Genomic DNA, 7,948 nt, shown 5'->3' with positions numbered 1-7,948 from the left:
CCTGCATATCAAAATTTGATGATCAGAACCATTTAATATGACAGTAATATTGAGAAGTATGTAGAACAAAATTTTAAAGTCTAACATGTCTAATAAATACAAAAAGGAGAAAGTAGAGAGAATGAGGAAGAGAAATATTTGAAGTGATAGTAACTAAGTCTGTTCCAGAAATGCTAAAACTCATTAATCCTCAGATTCAGGACACACACTGAATTCTTCTCCTTTTTTTTCCCAGTTAATATAATTCTCCATTTATTATTACTTTTCTAACATACTAGTGTACAGCATAGTGGTCAGACAATCATATTGTTGGGGGCTGGAAGAACAGCACCAAGTGTTAGACTGGTGGGGTCAGACTGGACCTGGGTTCAGTAACCTCGGCACTTGAGTTCTCGCTAGGAAAGAATTTAGAGCCCAGACAAACTATGAGAACATTTGTTTGGAAAATCACAGAGGTAGAAGAAGTAATTCACAGACGAAATGGGTTTAGGAAACAAATTATACAGGTAAAGGAAGGGCCCTTGGAACTTAGAAGTGAGGAAGGTAATGGTAATGTGCCTGGGGAGCAGCGGGGAGGAGGGTTGGGGAGGAGGAGGAAAGGAAAGGCTCGGTGTGCTCCCTGAAGAGAGAGCTCTCTGCCCTGGGTCCTCCACCTCGGGGTTTTCAGGGTGGAGATCTTAGGGGAGGTCCCAGGGAAAGATCTCAATAGAATAGTTAGCAGCTTCCCACGTGTGTCCTTTCAGGGTAGGGGTCTCCACAGATGGATTGGTGAGCGCCAGGGTAGGAGGTCATTATTCAATGCAGCTTGTCCTGAGGTCTGCCTTGGTATTGCTTGTCTGGTTTTGCTGCTTTTCTGGGCCTGGAGCAGAAATACAACTGAGGCCTAGATGTTATCTCTAGGGAGGAAAGGTCAGGGGGTCCAAACTGCATGACCACGATATGCTAGGGGAGGAAAACTCACCTGAGGGTGAGGTCCCACCCTATAATTGTCCTTTGCTAAGCACCCAGGGCTTTCTGTCCTGGTGACCTTTTGTACCTGGCCTGTCGTCCTTGCTCTGCTCATGTCTAACTGCCTACCACAAAAGTACAATATATCATGACCAAGTGGGACTTACTGTAGGGATGCACAGTTGATTTGACATTAGAAAATCACTGTAATTCATCATAGTAACAAACTAAAAACCATATGACCATCTCCATAGATATAGAAAAAGCATTGACAAAATTCAACATCCATTTCTCATAAAAACTCTCCACCTATGAAGGAATAGAAGGGACTTCTTTAACTTGAGAAAGAACATCTATAAAAACTCTATAGCTGAAATTATACTTAATGGTCAAAGGCATGAATGATTTTGCAGTGATAAGGGGGATGATGATAATACTGATGATGGTGGTGGTGAGCTGATGAGATAGGTGGTAATATTGAGAATGATAATGCAATAGAGAAAGGATGAGACTTGGGAGCTGATGATGAATGGAAGTGACAATGAGAATACTAATGGGGTGATGAGGTTATGATGATGTAATATTTGATGAAAATAACAGGGTGATGGTGGTGGTGAAAGTGAAGGTGCTTTGGGTATGTGCTTAGTAGCTAGTGCACACACCTGGGATAAAATTAGATAAAAGTTAAAACAAGTGTTTTCAGATGCCTCTGAGGGGCACTGAGTCACTTCTGACTTCCTGCTTAGCTACTGATATTGGCCCAGCTGAGTAATAAGCTGAAGTTCTTAATGATGTCCCTTCCCTATTCTTAAGCACCGAATTTAACAAGCCTCCCAGGACTTCTCAACTGTGGCTTAATTGGGCCGTAGCCAGCAAGGAGGACTTCTGGGGCAGAGGCACCCAAGAGTGGCTCTCAGTAACTGGGGAGTAAACTTGGAAACACACAGCGGGGGTGGAGGGGAGGAAAAGTGATTAAGATAGAATATCTAGCTTAATTGGGATGAGAAGAGTGTAGTTCTCGGTATAATTGATAGTCCTTATATCCTCCTGGGAAGTAGCAAACTAATGCAGAGCTCACCGGGAATTCTCCGTGGCTCTAAGTCGGGGGGGCTTATGATTGCTCCTGGAAAGCCACACACACAATCTTAAGGCAGGCCTTGAATTCAGGTGGCTACACTGCCTGAGAAGTGTTTCTCCACCTTGAACAAACCTTGGAGTGCAAGTCAGTTACTAAAGATCAGAGCTAGTAGGAGCCTAAAGGTGACAGTGATAGCCTGGTTACATCAGAAGCCCCTCAAAAATGTTTTCATTGTTATTACTTGTAATTTCTTTAAAATTTTTTCTAATGATCAGATAAACATTAATACACTCATTATAAACATTCAAATAATATAGATAGGTAAAAGTCCCCTTGGATCCTCTCTTTCATACTAGTCCCCACACCAGAAGTTAAGTCTGTTTTCAGATTTTAAAAAATATGCTTTAATTTTGTATACCTATGGACATGCAGAAATGTAATTTTGTTCTCTTTTTCCTAAGGTGGAGGGATTTAATGATATCATAACATAATAATGATATAAATGACATTTTCACTATTAGGTCAAAAGGTATATATACTTTAATTTTTTTCAGCTTTATTGAGGTATAATTGACATAAAATTATAAGATATTTAAATGTACATCGTGGTGATTTGATATACAAATGCATTGTGGAAGGATCCCCCCAGCTAGTTAATGAACACATCCATCAACTCATATATTTATCTTTTTTGTTGTGTGTGTGTGAGAACATTTAAGTACTAATGTCTTAGCAAATTTCAATTCTATAATAGTCTTTTTAAAAAATATGTTTTTATTGATTTTAAGAGAGAGAGAAAGAAACATCAAACATCAATTGGCTGCCTCCTGCATGCCCCCTACTGGGGATCAAGCCTGCAACCCGGGCATGAGCCCTGATTGGGAATTGAACTGGTGACCTCTTGGTTCCTGAGTCAATGCTTAACCACTAAGCCATACCAGCCGGGCCGAGCTATAATACTGTCTTATCAACCACAGTTATCATGTTTTACATGAGCTCCTCAGACCTTATGCATCTAATAGCTAACATTTGGTACCCTTTTACCAACCTCTCCCTATTTCCCTTACCCACTTTGGCAACCACTTCTCTATTCTCTCTTTCTATGATTTTGAAAAATTTTCTTTTTGTTTTTAGACCCCACATATGAGTGGTACCATACTTATTTGTCTTATTTCACTTAATGCCCTTAAGGTCCATCCATGTTGTTGCAAATGGCAGGATTCCCTTCTTTCCCGTGGCTGAGTAATATTCCATTGTGTGTATATACCACATCTCCTTTATCCATTCAAGTGTAGATGGACATTTGGTTTGTTTCCATATCTTGGCTATTATGAATAGTGCTGCATCAAACATGGGAGTACAGATATCTTTTCAACATCCTGTTTTCATTTCATTTGGATATACACTCAGAAGTGGAATTGTTGAGTCAAATGGTTGTTCTATTTTTATAATTTTTGAGAAGCCTCCATACTGTTTTCCTTAGTGGAGACATCAATTTATATTCCCACCAACAGTGCACCAGGATCATCTTTTCTTCGCATCCTTGTCAATACTTGTCATCTCTTGTCTTTTTCATTATAGCCATTCTAAAAGGTGTGAGGTGATATCTCATGATGGTTTTGATTTTCATTTCCCTGGTTATTAATGGTGTTGAGGCAACTTTTCATATACCTGTATTTTTTTAAAATATATTTCTTTATTGATTTCAGAGATGAAGAGGGAGAGAGAGATAGAAACATCAGTGATGAGAGAGAATCATTGATTGGCTGCCTCCTGCACGCCCCCGACTGGGGATGGAGCCCGCAACCCAGGCATGTGCCCTTGACCAGAATCGAACCTGGGACCCTTCAGTCAGCAGGCCGATGCTTAAGAGCATTTTTAAACCTAGCCCTGCTTTCCTCTTCAACTTCTCTCCTAACTCCAACTCAGATGTACACTCTCAGATCAACCCACCAAATAATTTTCGTTTCCCAAACATGCTATGTGTACTTTGCTATTACCCAGACTGTGTTTGCCTGCAATGTCTAAGATTCTCATTCCTTTCCTTATAGAATATTTTATTGCATGCTAAAGACCTAATGTAAATGTCATTCCCTTGGAAAAACTTAGTTGCTACATCTTCAGAGCCCTTGCATTGGGTGCAAACCTCACTGAACACCCTGAAAACACTGGTTTGTCATTCCTTTCCTTATAGAATATTTTATTGCATGCTAAAGGCCTAATGTAAATGTCATTCCCTTGGAAAAAACACTGGTTTGTAAGTGCTTATTTACGGGTAAAATTTTCCTCTTGGCTCTAAATGATCTTTCTTCAGATCTGGCCCAGGGGAGAGATGTGAAATGTGTGTTGGAAGACAGAAAGTGGAGGTGCCCAAGGGAGCTGGTATATGTTGAGACAGAAGTCATTCAGTTGTATTAGACTGGAGGGTGCAGCTGGACCCCTTAGAGGGATGAGCTCCTTGGACCCCTCACAGGTCACTCAGGAATCCCAAGAACAGCGATGGAGAGTAATGCGTAGCAGGAGGACAGAGAGGGTCAAAGTATTCACAGCTGCTTTCTTGAGGAAGGTGAATCTGGAATTTATGGGAGACTTGAAGTTATGAGGGAAGAGGACCTTTAAGTGGGGAGCATGGCAGGTGCATAATTGGGAGATGAATAACTTTATAGATGACTTACGATAAGCCAGGCAGTCCTAAAAGCTTTATACTTATTGACACATTTTATTTTCACTAAGACCCTATTAAGCAGGTTTTATTTTACTGTCAAAAGGCCTAGAGACCCAGACAGGTTTTTGAAACGTGCGCAAAGTCACACAGCTGGTAAGTGTGGGAAATCAGGGACCCATGCAGCCTGACACGAATCCAGAGAAAACATGGAGCATGGGAGGGCGTGGACAAGCAGAAGACTGGCCTGACCAGAACAAGGGCTGTGGGGAGCAGTTGAGGCTTGGCTGGGAGGCTCAGGGAGGCTGGCCGTACATAGTCTTTAGTACTAGGTGATGAAGTTCATGCTTGATATTCAGACCTCAGGGAATTCAGAGGTGCTGGGAGCTCATTGGAAAGTCATCGGATGTGTTGCCAGGGGAATCAGGGCCCCTGGGCGCAGAGTTTCAAAGGAGAGCGCCTAGAACTCCTGGCCCAAGCTCACACAGAGCCCCAAAGCAGGTGAAGAGTGGCAGGGGCTCCCTCTACTGTCTGTAAGTCCTCACATCTGTGTGTCCCTTCCTGCCTGTGCTTCTTGCTCTGTCCTTTGATCCTCTGCTCACTTCTCTATCTCTCTGACTTGCTTTTTTTTTATTATTGTCTAAAGTTTTACATATGTCTTCTTCTTCCCCAACTGACCCCCCCCCCCCGAAGCCATTCCCACCCCAGGCAAGCCCCCACCGCCCCAGTGCCTGTGTCCATTGGATATGCTAATATGCATGCATGTAAGTCCTTTGGCAGCTCGCCTTTGTAACATCCGCACGAAAGTACTTATTCCAAAGGTGGCTGAGCAGCGTCCAACACCCGCCTACCAGCTGCCTGAGGCGCCCAGCCTTCCTAGGAACAGCCTGCCACATGCAGGAGAGCAACGTGGGCGAGAGCGGTACCTCTCTCTTCCCTTTCACCTTAGGTCCCTCAGGGCTGGTGCTCTGCTGGGTTTTCAGCACTGGTACATAGTGGTTGGTGCCACCATAGTGATGACCAGCCACCTCAGAGGAGGCAGATTAGCAAAAGGGCAAGTGTAGGACTTTGGCCCAAAGAGAACTGGGTTTGAATCCTAGCTTTGCTACTTACCAGCTGAGTGGCCTTGGGCAAATTGCTTCACCTCTCTGAGCGTCTATTTCCTTATATGTACAAGGGCTCAGCCCAGGGAGATGACATAACTTATCTACAAGTCATGGGGAGAGATGGTTGTAGAGCTTGGTCCCAAATCCCATTTCCTGGCTCACAGGGCTTTTTTGACTACATCAGCGATTTTCAACCAGTGTGCTATAAGAAATTTTAAAACATGCAATACCTGACTACTTAGTTAAGGGCACTGACCTCTTTTCCCTTAGATTTCCAAATAAAAAAATGACAACAGCCAGCAAACAATAGCCATCAGACGTAATCCACTCATCTGCTGATGGGCACTTGGGCTGTTTCCAAATCTTAGCTATTGTAAATTGTGCTGCTATGAACATAGGGGTGCATGTATCCTTTCTGATTGGTGTTTCTGGTTTCTTGGGATATATTCCTAGAAGCCCAGCTTTGCGGGGGTCCTAATATGCAGTTACTTTGCTACTAGATTTGGAACTTTCACCTTATTAATGATGGTTCTGTTCTTTCTCTGCAATAGGGGAGGGATGCAAGATTTCCTCTGGGGAAACCGCAGCTCTCTTACTGAGTTTATTCTTCTAGGACTCTCCACTAACACAGAGATCAACGTTATTCTATTGTCTTCCTCTCCTTCACCTCATCTCCCTTCTGGGAAATGGGGTTATTATCATCTTGATGTGCATGGACTCCTGCCTCCACACACCCATGCACTTTTTCCTCAGTCATATCCATTCCAAATATGGGCTATGTCACCACCACAGTGTCCCAAATGCTGGCACATCTAGTTTGCAAGAGGAAGACCGTTACCTGCATTGGATGTGCGGCCCAGACGTACAGCTTCCTGATGCTGGGAATCACTGAGTCTTGACTTTTTGCAGTGGTGGTTTATGACAGGTATGTGGCCATTGGCTATCCCTGAGGTATAAAGGCATCATGAGCTCTTTGCTGTGTGGGTGAATGGTGGTCATCTGTGGATTCTGGGGTGTCATCTGCTACTAATTCTTCCCTATTGTGATCCCAATGAGATCAATCACTTCTTCTGTGAAGTACCTGCAGTCTTGAAATTAACCTGTGTGGACACATCTCTCAGTGACCAGGTGAACTTCATCTTGGGCTTCATCCTTCTGTTGGTCCCACTTTTCCTCATCATCATTGTCTACATCAGTATCTTTGCTGCCATCCCGAGGAATCACTCTGCCCAAGGGTGACTCAAGGCCTCTTCCACCTGTGCCTCCCACATCACCACGGTTACTACGTTCTCTATTCCATTTTTGGTTATGTAAATAAGACCTGGCTCTGAGGCCTCCCCATAAAAGGACAAAAAGCTGGCTCTATTCTACAATGTCATTTCTGCCTTCCTCAACTCCATCATCTACAGTCTTAGGAACTAAGATGTGAAGAGGGCTTTCCTAGGAGTGACAGGCTGGGCTAAAACACTAGAATGAAGTCACAGAAACATGGGTACCAGCAACAAACCTGGGACACAGCCTACATGACTTTTCCATCCAAATTCTTTCCAACATCAGTGAGCACATGTGATACATGAATGGGCTAGACTCAGTGAGATGAAGGAGAACCCCCAGAAGGCTGTGGCAGGAGGTGTTCCTCAAGCTTGAAGACACCAGACAGTGGACTGACTTACTGGAGGCAAGTCATATGTTTAATTCATTTTTAAATTACCAGTTTATAAGACCTGGCCAAGAATTGGCATAATTGTCATCTTTCTAATACTAAATGAATATGATATTGAGTGATTGAGCTCTGGACTCATAAAATAAGATCAAAGTGGTGGGCATATGATGACTCTTAGATCAGTGAACCCCACTATAGCTCAACTTAAGAAAAATTTGAAATAAATAAAAGGGAATCATATAAAATAGAGTTCAGGGAAGTGAAATATGGGTCATTTTCCCACCAGTACTAGAGTATGAATTTAAGGCACATAAGCCCTCATGTCATTAAAGAAAGGAACTTTGCTTTACTGAAATGATACCTGTATAAAGAAGTAAAAATTGGGTGAAAATCTCCCACCCAGATATGTTCATAATGCATTTTCAACTTTATTGAAATATACTGACATACAATGAACAGTAGATATTGAAAGTATACAATTTGATGAGTTC

General features: G+C 42.7%; 1 pseudogene; it reads left to right on the top strand.

Annotated features, from left to right (window-relative positions):
• Positions 1–6,352: 6,352 nt before the first annotated feature.
• Positions 6,353–7,270, top strand: LOC102251213 (annotated as a pseudogene).
• Positions 7,271–7,948: the final 678 nt, after the last annotated feature.

The sequence above is a fragment of the Myotis brandtii genome, unplaced genomic scaffold (assembly GCF_000412655.1).
Source record: "Myotis brandtii unplaced genomic scaffold, ASM41265v1 scaffold220, whole genome shotgun sequence".
NCBI classification, from domain to species: Eukaryota; Metazoa; Chordata; class Mammalia; order Chiroptera; family Vespertilionidae; genus Myotis; species Myotis brandtii.
The sequence above is the reverse complement of the archived record's forward strand: the minus strand, read 5'-3'. Positions and strand labels throughout refer to the sequence as shown.